Here is a 16,674-nt window from a genome sequence, read left to right on the forward strand (position 1 = left end):
AAGAATAATAGCAAAGTATTTCCATCCTTTTAAACTGGCATTTGCTTCCACGAACCCACCTACCCTGGAATAAATTGAAATAAACATGCACATGTTAAAAATATATTATATGTGTTTTATACTCCTCAAATATTAAAACGTAGACAATATTGTTATCATGGCAGTGTACAGGTTCAAATTGCATTTTTTTTACCTATTTTGTTTTCGTCTATTCTGATTTATTTGCAAGAACACATGAGAAGTAATAATCATAAAAGTAACTAGTACTAGTTGAGGTGGTCATCGTTTGTATTGTCTATGGATGTCTCATAATCGTTTCTACGGCTTCATGATCTTTGTCGATTTTTGTCATGTTCGGAAGGCGATCATCTTAATTGGAATGGTGACCGGTTTTACCTTTCAATACAAGTGACCGAAATCTCATGTGGTAACCTCTTTTTAAACCAAATATCAAGTCACTCACTACAATTTTTCCCTATTTTTTTTCAATTTTAAACGGTGACAATCCTGTAATGATGAATCTTTTAATTTTTTTCATTATTGCGATCCAAGCCGCTTTGGTGACCCGTTTTTTTTTTTCAGGCAAATATCAATGTAATGCATTTTTTTATGATTTTCTTTTCAACCACGACCATTTTGAAATGACGGTCATGTTGTATGTCTGTTGCACACTTCAAACGATGGCTGAGTTTTGTAGTAAGTTGACTCGCAGATTGGGAGAAAGAAGAATAATTTAATTATGATAATAAGAAACCTACCAAAAACAATATCACACGCTATTAGCGGCAACTGGTACTGCAGATGCTATCAGTATCACAGACGCTACAGTCCAATGGTCGATATGACAGATATTGTTTTTCTATGACCGATAGTTCATACCAATATTTTGTATGCAGGTCTACATCTTTATATGACAATGAGTAATCAAGGGAAGCAAGGTTAATCGAATCCCAAGAAAGATACAACAAACTGGGAGTATGGATCAGGTGCACGGGTAGGGTAAGCATCCCCTGTTTTTCTAGAATCATCCGCCGAGTTGGTCATAAAATATTTAATGTCGAGTAGACAAAAGAGGAATAGAAAGCTATACGACACGGTGGACAAATCGGTTCCCATGATGCAGGCAGACATCATTACGCTCCACGAGTTCATGACTACCATAAAACTTTTGTACTTATGATTTTTATCTGATCCAGAAGCCTAATTGTCTAGCATGGTGCAAGAAGAACACGTTGTTAAGTATAACTTTGGAAAACGTAGGAGTTGTGATCTAAAACTCCATACGTATGTGCTGAAGGGTATTGCTGCAGATAAGAGAATAGTTTGGTCTTGAGCTTCCCCTTTCCAGCAATTTCTAAGGGTAGGTAAAGATATGAAGCCGACAAAATAGTGTCTATAGTGTCCTTTATCTCAAGGTCTTATAAGGGATAGATGCGATGTATTTAACACCCAAAACTAAGACAATAGTCATCTATATAGTACTTGGACTGAGATAACCCCCGTGCACACCCGCATCACTCATCAACCAAAAATGTAATTTTCAGATACTCTTACAACTCCCATTTACGAATCATTTTGTCGCCAAAATATAAGTATTTTTGTTTTGTTTTTTGGTTTTTGTTTTGCTACATGTTATACATTATTGAGGCAAAAATCGATTCTTTATGTTTTTTTATTATTCTTCGAACTTCGTCTTTCTACAAAACGAAGTAAATTGACACATATTGGTAACATCATGTAGCCTAGTGTCTCAGTTTTACAACAATATCAAGAAAGTCACGGTAACACTTAGAGGTTTGGGGTAAAATGAAATAAATGTGTCCCTACCAAACCAAAAAAATCGCTTTAATTGACATATTTTCAGAGTCAAAACCCCTAGAGTACTTCTACTCCAGTAAAAAAATGACGCATTTGGTATTAAATCGTCTAAAATTGGCATCATTCGAAAGATAATTTAATTTTCTTTCTAAATAAACCACGACAAATTAATTTTCAAGAATGACATTTCAAAAAAAATTTAAAATATTACCCCTACCCTCCCTTAGAAAACTGGTCTCAGTATCAAACAAAATTAATCCATAGCATACCAATGCTGTGAAACTCGTATTTTAGGTATTCATGATTAAGATAAATGATGTACCCAACATATCTGATCAATTCAGGCGCTTAGACTTTCTTTTTGGATTACAACCACTTTAAAATCGTAAAAAGTGAAATTTTCAGAATTTATTCTATATCACCTGTTATTGTCATTTTTTCTCGGAAAACCGTAGTTTAAATACTCTTTTGTGATACATTACATTTAAATAGTGTCTTAGCTTTCAAATGAAGCCAGATGATTACTATGAAACAAAAACAATACCTCAACAAGAACCCAAATAATAATTTTCAGCATATAAACGGTGTACAATAGACATGTTGGATAATTTTGTCTTGATAATCGATTTACATGTATCCAACATATCTGCTCATTTCATGCGCGTATTTTTTTCAGTTTCAATGCGATAGTAGATTTCATGTTTTCTTCATTTCAACCCGTAATTAGCATTTTTTTAAGTACCGTACTTCAAACAAGCTTTTGCATATTCTAACACATTTAAGCTTTCTAATGAGACAAGGCAATGCATCATTTTACATTTTTCAACTCATTTAGGCGAAAGATTTGTTCTTCTACAACATATAATTGTGTTTGAATATACAAAAGCTTGTTTGAAGAATTTGACGCGGTAAAATGGGTCTGTCATGCGAAATGGTAATTTTTGTCCATTTTTTACTAAATATAGGGTTCATCATGAGCAAGACAGGAACCAAAGCACATTAATCTAACATCTTGTATCCTATGAAGGCTACTGAATCTAAATAAGATTCATAAGTCATTAGGGGAGGTCAGAAGTCCCCTGAAGGTCACTCGTGTGAAAAAATTAGGGTTTTGCACAATAATAGGCCTCAGTTTGGCCTAAAATCAGGAGTAGATAATACAAGAGGTCGACATAGTAATGGTGATGAGAGATACCATTTTCATTTAGATTCCGAGCAAACTGAAACACCATACGTTGATTCTGCCAAGAAATGAGCCCTACACCTAAAAAAATATCACTTTTTGGGGCAGGAGAAACTTATGACCTCTCTTTTCTTTGTTCTCGAATCATTATTTTTTTTTACAAAATCTATATAAGATAGCCTCATTTTAAAACACAGTCACGCTGCCCTGCCTGCAGATAAAAAAAAAGAGCTGTTCTAAACTAAGATTAACACTGCCAAAACTAATACAGCGGAAACAGGGCCAAGCCCGGATAAGTCTGGGCTCAACATGATAAGGGTTAAGGGAGAAATAATTCAATTCGAATGAACAATAAAGGTTTTATATTTTTATCATTTATGTCAAGAAATTATATAGTAGCAGAACAAAATAGTAAACATAAATAGAGGAGCCATAAATAGTGAAAAAGTTTTTTTTACAATGAATACATCTTTATGATACTGCATCAATTAATGTTTCTATAAATCATGAATAACAGACGATTATTCTGTGTAATATAAGAATCAAGATACGAGTAATACTTAATCTATACATCCAAAAAAAGGTTGAGATAAAATTCTTTCAAAACTGAATCAAACAGGTACGTTTTCTTACCATCATTAAGAAGAATATAGAAAATTTGCTTGACTTTATTTTGGCTACAATTTACCTTACATTTATGAAGTAAAAATATATCATGAAAAAATCTTTTTACCATTTATGCAGTTCCAAAATATCCATTCCCCCTAAATAGTAAAATTATGACTTTGCACTTACATATCAAATCTGATGATAAGATAAGAAGAGCTTTATAAAGCTGGTCTTGTTGATTACTTTTTTTTTGGCCAGTATACATCAGTTGTGCCAATAGACAGACAAAAAGGGTAATAACGTAATTAAAATAGTTCATATTTATACAACACATACATTTAATGCTGCTTTATCTTACACAGAGGACATGTAGGCGTAAAAACCTCAAAGCCATGTATTAATTACAACAAATAAACAGACATATTGCATTACACATGCTAAAAATGACATGAATTGAATATTATTAGAACCCACCAAGATTTCTACCTTTTAAAAATGTTCTATATATTCCTGTTTCTGGAAAATGTCATAAATATATTTAATATTACTACTTTTTAAAGTCTGCAGCATCCTTTTTAGGACAACAAACAGAATTTCACAATCAATAATACATGTCATTATTTTGAAGATATTCTCACTGAAATCTATCAGTAGGAAGTAGGAAGTACATCGCTACGCTGAAATCTATCAGTAGGAAGTAGGAAGTACATCACTACACTGAAATCTATCAGTAGGGAGTAGGAAGTACATCGCTACGCTAGAGCAACAACTAACTACTCTGTGAAATCTATCAGTAGGAAGTAGGAAGTACATCGCTACGCTAGAGCAAGAACTAACTACTCTGACTTCCTTGAAAGCCATAAATAACTGCGTAACAGACTCCTGAATCAGGGATATGAGAAAATGCGTCTTATAATGACTCTTACCATCTTAAATCAGTCCTTGGTTGAAAAAGTACTCAGTTTCTCCTAAAATAATGAGTAATCGCTGATATACCGATTATGACAATAACATGCACTTGATGTTCAATCACCACTGGTATATTCACACCGTAATGGAAAAGGGAGGTTTAGCGGGCTGTAAAACCTAGATTTAACCCACCATTTCGTTTGAAATGCCTGTATCAAGTCAGGACCATTGCTGTACCATATATTCCAGTGATATATCTATTTTGCCATGAACTTGAATTTGAATTTGGTCATTGATATTGAAAACGTTACTGATTCATTGGTCATTGTCCCTATAAGTTATTGATTTATAATTATAGCTTTCATTTATTAATGATACCAGAAATAAGAAATTGATTACCAATCCACTGATCCCAGAATATGAGATTGATAACCCTACTGATCCACTTTTCAATGGAGCCATAGTAGCACTCTATATATTATTATTATTGTTTATTCTACAGCATCTTTCTCCAATGTTAATTCTACAGTATCCTTCTTCAAATACATGAACATACAAGCAATTTATATACACGGTAGTACCAACAAATATTTTAACATTTTATCCGGTTTTTTTTTTCGTTATTCATTCATACATTTTGCGATATTACTTTGTTGTTCGTAAAAATGACCTTGTAAAATGAGTGTTGTATGGTCGATATGGCGCTTTGTTTTAACCGTAAACCATACGGAAGTTCCTTAGGCTTTTTTTATAATAACAAATAATATTTTTTATATTTTTTTAATAACAGTATACATGTAGTTTGTTTACTAAGTTATGTGAAAAACACTCTTTTTCAGAAGATTAGGGTTAAAGAACCGCAGAATTAATGTACTAGTCTACTACTTCTTACTTAAGTGTCAGTCTGTAAGAATCAGGCAGTGGGTGAATAATGGTATAAAAAAAACACACCATTTTGATTAATTGCTTTATCAGAATCCAAGAAAAAAGAAATATCATGTTGGTAAATTGAGTTACAATTTCATTGAAATGCACAGAAAATGAACATTTCAAGGACAGATAACTAAAAAAACCCTCATTTTTCTAACATTCTATTGAACAAAATTCTTAGCAAAATCGAGTGATGCAGAGATCAAATAATGGTCTATCAAATAGATAAAGCATTCTTGAGTGAAATTTTATTGTGATATCGGTGGGTTTTGACATGAATGTTTCTGATTTTTTCCATTTTGTCTGACCTTACAAAATTGACACTAAAGTACATAACTTAACCTTCAATATAGTAACAGTCATGACAAAATGTGTCCGACCGAAATCAATGTCAGACGAAATTCATTCGGTACAGCAGGAATGTTCACATTTTCTTGATTACACAAAATGTAGGATAAAATATACCGTTCGGTCAAACAGATTGTAAATCTATTTCACCAAGTGTGCGATAACATCTGCCAATCCTGACTTGTGATGATCTAACATTTCCTTTCTATCTTGAAAATGTTTTGATGGAATCGTTCTCTGATGGGATGCATCCTTCCACATTATGTTCTATGCTGAACCACAAACCAAAGCGCCTAACACTATCGGTTAACGTGTTCTTTATTTTGTAGTTTTCCTCTGATAATTAATCACTAAATTACATGTAAATTTGAAATGCAATGAATACAAACAAACTATTTTTGAATTTTTTAGAACAGCTGATTTTTTTCAAAAAAATGAAATGTAAGACGAATTGAACCTTCCTACATTGTTTAACTCCGGCAACAAGGAGGAACCTATACCGTCAATTAAGTGTTGAGAGCCTTTGTCACATATTATCAAAATAATTACATCATTTTCTGTTTAATAGTTTTGCAATGAATTTTGTGAGATTTTTGTTAAAGCCCTTATAGCAAACAACAGGGAATTTTGTTGTTCTTAAACAGCACTTAACAAAAAACAAAAACCAAAAACCAAAAAAACTAAACAAATCAAAAACAAACAAACAAACAAACAAACAAAAATTGACTAGTTTAAAGAAGGTGATATCCAAATTTTACACATTTTTATAGAATATTTTTTCATACATGTCTTATCATGTCTTCGTAGTACCTATTTTTTTATTTTGGCAGATTCCGTGCAAGAACATCTCGACTAAATTATTAGATATGAACAAGACCTACATCTTCCACCGTTGTATATTTTTCTTAACGTTGGTACAGACGTGTAACATTAGAATTGCGCCCAAATTGGAATTTTACAAAAAACTGGATCTTACGATACTTTTTACGACAAGTCTTAAAAGGAAGTTTAACATATATACTTTGAAAAAGTTCCTGTTTATGTTCGTTGGGTGAATTAAAATCGGAAAGAGTAGAAAATTCAAAAGTGTGTATACTATTTCAAATGTTAAGCTGCAAGAAGGAAACATTCCTATAGTGTCTTTTGAACATTTCAGAATCTGCTTCTGATTCAAAGAATAGGCTTTCTCACATTGGGTTTATCATCCTGTGAATAACGTAATAAGATGTTAATTTAGGAGTGTAGTTGTAAACCTTAATTAATACAAAAGAACGTAAGAATAGGCACGAAATTGTTGATTATGCACTCTTTATGTATAGTGACACGTGGCTATGTATAGGGTAGCAGATCCATTTCCTTTATGAGACAGTCAACATTGTATCTTTTCCGCACAAACATGATGTTTGTTACGATGACGAATTTGTCATGAAGATTGGGACAAAGTCTTCTAAGGATAGAACTAGATCTAGAACATATTGACATTTTAAGTCTCTGCTTTAAAACCACACAGAAGCTTATGTTTTTTGATTCACGCATAACTTAATCCTAAGAATCTTTTGAATAGAAATCCATCAGTAGGTCTTATACATATTGTTTTCGACAATAAGTTGATGAATAGGGATATTGACATCTATGTAACTCTTAATAAGTCAAAAAGTATTTCACATTATTTCGCAGATCAAAGAAAACACAGGAGTACCTAACAAATGTACTCAAACAGTTTTGTTGATTATCTTAAGATACGATAAATCACCTCCTGCGTGACTTTTAGACAGACTCACACATAATGCGCCAGATTCAAGTAATTGTAAAAGAATTTATGACCCTATTCAATTATAAAGTGTCTCGACCTTTTTTTTCCCCTTTCATCCAAATTTTCATATTCCTCATCTGTATTCAACAAAACCATGATGTTTTATTGGTCACTATAGGTAACGACCAGCCTAAAGTTTAAAAAAATATATTGCAATAGTAGAAAATACTTGATAACGGGTGTTATTATATAGATGATAAATATTATGAAACTTTAATTCAATAAAAGTAAGTTATAACAATGGAAGCACACAACCCATGCGACTGGATGTAAAGGTTTAAAATCAATTGTAACATGACGACGACAGCAAAATTAGTGCGGATAGTTACTTGGTCACCGAACGGAAGCATAATAGTTACTTGGCCACCGAAAGGCAAAACAGGTTAGTTTCCTGGTTATTTAAAGGAAACACAAGTTGCCTGATCATCACAAAACATCAATCACAAATTAGTTGCTTGTCCATCGGAAGGAAGCACATGTTAGTTCTCTGATGATAATCACACGTAAGCACAAGTTAGTTGTCTGGTCATCACAGGAAAGCACAAGTTAGTTGCCTGACCATCTAAGTTGATGGGCTATCTAAGGAATGTGCAAGCAAGTGTTTTACAATTTTAAGAAAGCAAATCTAACTCTCCTGGCCATCGAAAACAAAAGTCAGGTGCATGACCATCTAAAAAGCACACGTTGTACTGGTACATAAAATACTATTTAATCACCATTGGTGTGTTCTTGTCGCAATATAAAAGGGAGGTTAGAGCGCTGTAAAACCTAGAAACCTTCGTTTGCAATGCCCGCAACAAGTCAGAACCATTGCGATACTAGGTTCCCAGTTGTGTAATATCTATTCTGCCACATTTTTTTTTAGCTCGACTTGATAATTGACTGGATAAGTGTTCGGTATTTTGTTGTTGCTCATAATTGTAAGATTGATGGCAGTCACTCAGTATACATACCTGCTAGCATTTGTCTGTACTTGCTATCCTTTAGACCCTGCTATTTCAAAAGTCGAGCAATTCTAAAAGTGTTTGAAGATTAGGAATAAATTTAATGAACATAAACATAGAGGTAACTTTTTCGTTGTGCCCGTGTATAATGATGTTTTGGGGCAAGCTCTAGCCTGGTTTATGGTATGACGGTTTCCTTGTCTTTCATTGAAGACCAATGGGTGGCCTTGGACTGACATATTCATCCAGGTGGAATTGTTGACTCTTCGACATATATACCATACCTGTTCTCTTTACATTGAACCATAATCTGTAATTACTGTTGCGCTGGTGTACCTTTTAACGCTTTTGACTTTTAATCTTCTATCTACCTTTAAATGAATCTGTATTTTTTCTAAAGAATTAATTGGCATTGGGATATTATGATATGGCATTAATATCTACCCGAAAAATGAAGCATTATTAAGAAATAAGTTTAAAATTTCCAGTGATCCGTAAGATCGAGGTTGAAGAAAAGTTTTTTTTTTCAAGTCAAAGAATACAAACAGCAATATTATAACGTATAATGTATGCAGAAACAAACAGAAATTGATATCAGATCTATTCGTTTTTTGGATGGGGTGGTGTTGAATTGTTAATTGAAGGCATGAGAAATATTTTAGCAGAATCAGTATTTCTATTTGACATGCTACATGAGTACTGGGAAATATTGATCAATGATTATATGTTTTCTTTATTTGGCGAAACTCCTTTTAAACATCCAAGCCCCCTTCAGCTAAAAAATGGTACAATGCTTGTTGCCTTTTAGTTTAAAATGTACAAATTCCTGTGCAAGAACACGGAATATATATTGTACAAGCACTTGTTGTACTAAAACCCCGTACTGAACGAGTCAATATATGTATTCAGTGCAATTTGAACGATTACAAAATTGTCAAATTGGCTATTTATTTTTATTACAAAGAGTAATCAAGGGAACCAAGGTTATAGCGGTAATCAAAACAATGTAATCCAGGGACAAAGACCAGACATGGAAAACAGACATACACAACAAAGAACATACCGATTTATGACTTTGAGTTCGGTAAATATGTTATTACCGTTATGTAGCTAACTCATAAAGGTCACAAGTTACTCCTATTTTTCTAATTTTCTTCTTTTTTGTGTTGTCATTTAGTTCAACTGTTCTTTTCTTCAATTAACATACTTTTCTTACAAAACTATAGCCCCCGCATCATTTTCAACATGGAGTGACCCCTGTTTTAACGGGTAAACCTTGTAAACACTGGACTTACACTTAAAGATAACATGGTACTTCATTTTTATTCAACTATTTGAGGTGACCTCTTAAAAGTTTATAGCTATGTGTCTCTGGTGTAAGTCAAGGTAGGGGGCATGACCTAACCCAGTGAGAGTATACCCATCTACGCTCTACTGATACCCTGTTATCTGTTCACCTTTAATTCTCGATCTTATAGTATGCCCACTTTTAAAAAATGCTTTGATTTCATTGATACAGGTTTAGGTCTTTGGTGTTAATCATTGATAAGGGGATTTGCTTTGGCTTTTTTTTTTGTGTTTCAATATCAAGCACAGACCAATAAGGAACGTTTTCCAAAATATCATTGATAACGATCGGATAAAATTTGCAATTTCAACAGCAATTTGAAAAAGGCTGAAATCGCAATTATTTGCCATATATTCATGACGTCGCCAAAGTATTTAGCGCTGATAACGTCGTTTTGTTAAGGCGTTGTGGCAACGTCAGCAACGTTCAAAATTTGAATTTGGCACCGAAAGGGTTAAGGCATTGTTTTTAATCAGTTGCAATAATTTTGTATTTGTATGCATAAGCTTTCATTTAATTTGAATATATTTTATTTAAATGGAATAGTTTACAATAATTGTATAATTTTGTATTTGACGGTATTATTTTTCACTTGGTATAATTCTGTATTTGCATGCAATAGTTTTGCATTCAGTAATTATAACATTTTATTTATATGCAGAATTTGCCATTCCATAGGTATCATTTTTCATTTAAATGCGATAGTCATCACTCGACTGATATATTTTATGCAATAATGGCGTATGTTAAGATCAATATACCAATTGAATATCCAAAATACCCCAAAAATCACAGCATCCTGCTACATTAACCGTTTGGATCCTTGATGATTTTGGGTACTAGTATCTGCTCCATTAACCGTTTGGATTCTTGATGATTTTGGGTACTAGTATCTGCTCCATTAACCGTTTGGATTCTTGATGACTTTGGGTACTAGTATCTGCTCCATTAACCGTTTGGATTCTTGATGACTTTGGGTACTAGTATCTGCTCCATTAACCGTTTGGATTCTTGATGATTTTGAGTACTAGTATCTGCTCCATTAACCGTTTGGATTCTTGATGCTTTGGGTACTAGTATCTGCTCCATTAACCGTTTGGATCCTTGATGACTTTGGGTACTAGTATCTGCTCCATTAACCGTTTGGATCCTTGATGATTTTGAGTACTAGTATCTGCTCCATTACCCGTTTGGATTCTTGATGCTTTGGGTACTAGTATCTGCTCCATTAACCGTTTGGATCCTTGATGACTTTGGGTACTAGTATCTGCTCCATTAACCGTTTGGATCCTTGATTACTTTGGGTACTGGTATCTGCTCCATTAACCGTTTGGATTCTTGATGACTTTGGGTACTAGTATCTGCTCCATTAACCGTTTGGATCCTTGATGACTTTTAGTATCTGCTGTTTATTTACTTCTGAAGATTTCTTTGTGTCAGTCTCTGTAAGAATCAGCGGTATGGAATAAAACCAAAAATTTGAAAGTTTAATTTAAATAATTGCATCACCATATTCAAAGATAAAAGACAAGATTTTTCATATTACCTTGGTAATATGAGTTATAATTTCATTGAAATGCACTGAAAATGAACATTTAAAGGGTAGCTAACTCAAAACAGATTTTTCTAACATTCTATCAAAAATGCCTGAGCTATCCAGTGATGCAGAGATAAAAAGAAAATGGTGTTTTCAAATAGAGAAAGTACCCTTGAGTGAAATTGTATTGGCAGATGGATGGGGTTTTGGCATACATGTTTCTGATTTTTTCCACTTTACCTGATTCTGACAAAAATAATGTACAACGTGTTAAAGACTGACCTTAAAAAACAATTTCAACAAAGGAAAATATTCAAATAATTCGAAATTGGAATTTAATTCTTAAAGATTTTAAATATTGATTCCTTAAGGATACTACAGACACTGTGAGGTCAGCCTCATATCTTGACCTACACTTAGAAATCGATGGTAAAGGAAAACTATTGACCCAACTTTACGACAAACGTGATGAATTTTCGTTAAGAATTGTCACTTTTCCTTTCATCTGTGGCAATATCCCTTCGGCTCCTGAATATGGAGTGTTCATATCTCAACTCATACGTTATGCCAGAGCTTGCCGAAACTACGCAGATTTTTGTATCGCGCTAGAACTCTAACAAATAGGCTTCTGGAACAAGGTTATGTTGCTACAAGATTGAAGTCATCACTACAGAAGTTTTATGGGCTTAACGTTATTGTCTAGAGGTTGTGGATCTGGTCAATTGATTTAGTATATTAGGCGTTAACAATTTAATACCAGGTGCAATATGTTAACTGATCCTTGATCTGTCATTTTAGACCTCAGAGTGTATCAATTCAATCGATTATTACTTTAAATGCTAATAAACCCATTTGAACTGACTCTGGGGCATGCGGAATGTACACTTCCGCCAGGAAAATTCTTTGATTTTATCGAAACTCTTCCGTACGGAATATTCCTATTTAGGCAATAAATGAAACGAGTCCGGAATAAACACGAAACAAAAAAACACAGCCCCAATACTATTTCAAAGGCTAGTGAAATATTAATTTACATCATTGATATACATTTGTGAATAAATCGTTTCAAAGTATACAAAATATGATCAAAAAGGACTTATGCAAGTATATATTGCTTATCTAATAAGATATCTAAAGTATTATAATGTTTTGTGCTGTTTTAAGGGGGTCGACAATAATGTCGATTATTTGGTGGTTCAGTATTGTTTTAACCAAGATTTTCTCCTATATATGACAATGTTTTTTCTTTCTATTGAGAAGAGATATAATTAAGCAACAACATATACATACGGGCTTTTCTACATGTCTTTGATCTCGAGAGATCTATACGAAATGCGACCATGGGGAACTTTTACGACCAATCTTATACTTTTCTTTCAATCGATACCAAAATTATCCATGTGTTAGGTAGGTGCATGAAACACCTTAACGGTAGGCCTTTTCAAAATTGGCGCCCGCATTTTTTGCATTCCTTGAGTTGATCAGTAATGTACCCCAATTCAACAATGAATATCAAATGAATATCAAACGGTTATATTTTTCTGTTCGATATTCGTTTGATATTCGCTTTCGGTTTACATATTGAATATAAAATGGATTTGAATATCAAACTGACTATCAAACAGGAATTTGGTCTGTTCGATATTCGTTTGACATTCGTTTCCGGTTTATATATTGAATATAGAATGGATTTGAATATCAAACTGAATATCAAACAGGAATTTGGTCTGTTCGATATTCGTTTGATATTCGTTTCCGGTTTATATATTGAATATAGAATGGATTGAATATAAAACTGAATATCAAACAGGATTTTTTTCTGTTTGATATTGGTCTGACATTTGTTTCCGGTTTATATATTTAATATAGAACGGATTTGAACATCACACTGAATATCAAACATGATTCTTTGCTGTTCGATATTCCTTTTACATTCGTTAATACAACAATATCGTCTTTAACGTCGCATTTGAAATAAGTAAAGTTCAGAAAATTTGTTTGCAAAGGACTTATTTGCACAAAACAATTAAATTTCTTAACTTCATTTTCATACTCTGGGCACCTTAACCTACACAAGAAATTGGGTTTCTATGGTGCAAATTCTTATTTTTCAGATGTAAGGTTCCTGAAAACTAGCCTTAAGGAGAAGGGGATTTTTAAGTGGTGTATGTCTTGTGATTTTTGGAAAGCTCTATTTGTATGGAATTAAAAAAAAAACAGATTCATTACGATTGAACATAGGATATTGATTCTATAGCAAATCTAATACTTGGTCTCCTCCCCCAGATTGGGGATAATTCTGCCTTGCTAATACTTGGTCTCCTCCCCCAGATTGGGGATAATTCTGTCTTGCTAATACTTGGTCTGCTCCCCCAGATTGGGGATAATTCTGTCTTGCTAATACTTGGTCTTCTCCCCCAGATTGGGGATAATTCTGCCTTGCTAATACTTGGTCTGCTCCCCCAGATTGGGGATAATTCTGCCTTGCTAATACTTGGTCTGCTCCCCCAGATTGGGGATAATTCTGCCTTGCTAATACTTGGTCTGCTCCCCCAGATTGGGGATAATTCTGCCTTGTGTTCTGCTACATGCATTCATATAATGAAAAAGGCTATAAACATGGCAAAAATGAGAAAACACATTAAGACACAGATTATTTTCACACTCTGGGCACTGAAAACAGTATTTATTTGATGTTTTTATTTTATCTCGTTATTGGTTTTCATACCCAAAAAATAACATATGAGGATGAAAGAGTAATCAAGGGAACCAAGGTTAAAGCGGTAATCAAAAGAGTGTAATCCAGGGACAAAGACCAGACATGGAAAACAGACATACACAACAAAGAAAATAAAGTAACTAAAATCATACATACAAAGTAACAAAAGTAAATGAGCAACTCGGACTCCAATAAAAACTGGAAGCATGGACCAGGTGCACCGGTAGGGTAAGCGTCCTCTGCTTTTCTAGAAACACCCGCCGAGTTGCTCATAAAAAGTCAAGTCCGGGTAGACAAACGAGGAAAGGAAAACTATGACACGTTGAATAAATCAGTTTTCATGGTGCTGATGGATACACCATAACGATCCACGAGTTCATGATGACGACCATAAAACTTCTGTAGTGATGACTTCAATCTTGTAGCAACATAACCCTGTTCCAGAAGCCTATTTGTTAGAGTTTCATATAGGAATATGAAATAATTGGTATGGATTTGTCTTTGAAATATTGGGGAATTTTGTTGGTAACGTTTTCGTGATGGAGGATGTTAGCCAAATTAATTGCATCTATACCTTTGTTGACAAAAAGAAGTGGAAGAAATGATCGTTTTTCTTCATCTTGACTTTTCACACAAACTGGTTTAAAGAGTCTGTGGTAACCAAAATGATGGCAACAAGTCTGTATAGTGATGAAGTGGGGTCAGAAACAGGAGTGTCAAGACTTGTTTTGTAAAGGGAGTGTAGTAGAGTGAGAGGTATAGAATAAAGTTTGGTTCTAATGTGATGAAGTCCAAGAGGTTTTTGTATGAAAGGAAGGAGACCATCTATGGAGACATCATGTAACTTGGGTGACGTATAGTGGCGATGGCCATGACTCCTTTCCCGTCTTGGATTTTTGTCAAATTCATCACATTTATGCTATTGTTATATTGGCTTGAAAGGTTTCCTATACTTTTGATGTTGTCATTGCATCCGTAAGGTATTGCAGTACCTAGTGTGCGTATCCAGTACTCCTCTCTTTCCCTACGATAGTTTTTACTTAGAACGGGACTGTTCGTAGGATGGTAAATTTTTTCTAAAATACGAACTTTCATGGAGAGGATTGAATGATCTTGTTGATTTAAGTGTTTATAAATTGTCGGGAATTTGGTGGTGTTAATTCCCGAACGATGACCGCACATTCTTTTATGAAAGTATAGAAAATCATAGAGTTGTACAAAAACTTAGGACTAAGTACTAAAAGGCTTGTTTTGACTTTCTTTTCTGCATTGCAATACTTAATTGCCTAGCAAAAGTTTGGTTTGTTTATCCATTTTAGTTATTATAAGCTAAAGAAGTAACATTTTTTTTACTTAAAGAGCTTAGAATAGCACATATCGCATGAAGATACAAGAATAACTTCTATGACGTCACATTTGAAATGATGAAACTTCAGAAAATTTGGTTTCTAAGAATTAATTTGCACTAAACAATTAAATTTTTTAACAAAAACTACTTTTTTCTTACTCTGTGCCCCTTAACCTACACAAAAAATTGTAATTGTGGTTTTTATGATGAAAATCCAATTTTGTAGGGTTCATGAAAACTTGCCATAAGGTACTGCAATAAAGTAAGGTCATTTTTTTCTGAAATTTAATTTTGTTGAAATAAAGTTGTTTTGAGGCAGTCCGCAAAGAAATTTCAAAAGGTCTTTTGTCATAAAAAAGAGCATATTCTTAAAATCATTGGTGTGTGGAGGTTCAAGTCATTTATAAGTAATTTAGTGATTATTGTTATAAAATCCAGTAGTCATGGTAACATATTGAAAATGTACTACTGAGTTTTGGTATAAATCAAGGGTGCCAAATACTATGTTTTATAAAATATCAGGCACTTAGACACTACCACAGCATGAAAGCACGAATAGAATAGGTAGAAAAAAGGTAAAAAATAATAAGACCCTTTCCGATTCATTCTTGTTCCAAAATTTCATGCGAAATAATGTATTTTGAAAATCAGCCATCTGATGGCATACGAATATAGTTCCTTTAATTTTAGTGTGTTTCTTCCTGATTTTTTTCTTTTTTGTCCTCAACTTTATTGCGTAGTATTTGCTACAGAAATGTAGGAAAAGGATCAAATTTACCTGGGATTTTTTTTTCATTCTATAATTTTATGTGAAAGTTGTGATTTGGTTTTATGGAAGAAGGTCAAAATTCTAGACATTTGGCAGTGGTCACTTTTTATGTCCACAGGGTCTCCAAAGCGTAGGTGCTAAAAATTAAAAAAAAATGATGATGAATTTTTCTGGCACTCTTATAGAAATCTGCTTTTTACATGTTTCCATATTGGTTAAGTTTTATTCAGTTTTTATATTCTATACATAAAACCGAAAAAAGTCCTGTTTGATATTCAGTTTGATATTCAAATCCATTCTATATTCATTATATAACCCGCAAACGAATGTCAAAGGAATATCAAACAGAAAAAAAATCCTGTTTGATATTCATTTCGATATTTAAATCCATTCTATATT

This window comes from Perna viridis, chromosome 11 (assembly GCF_037379345.1).
Source record: "Perna viridis isolate PV_CMFRI_1.1 ecotype Kerala chromosome 11, ASM3737934v1, whole genome shotgun sequence".
NCBI lineage: Eukaryota > Metazoa > Mollusca > Bivalvia > Mytilida > Mytilidae > Perna > Perna viridis.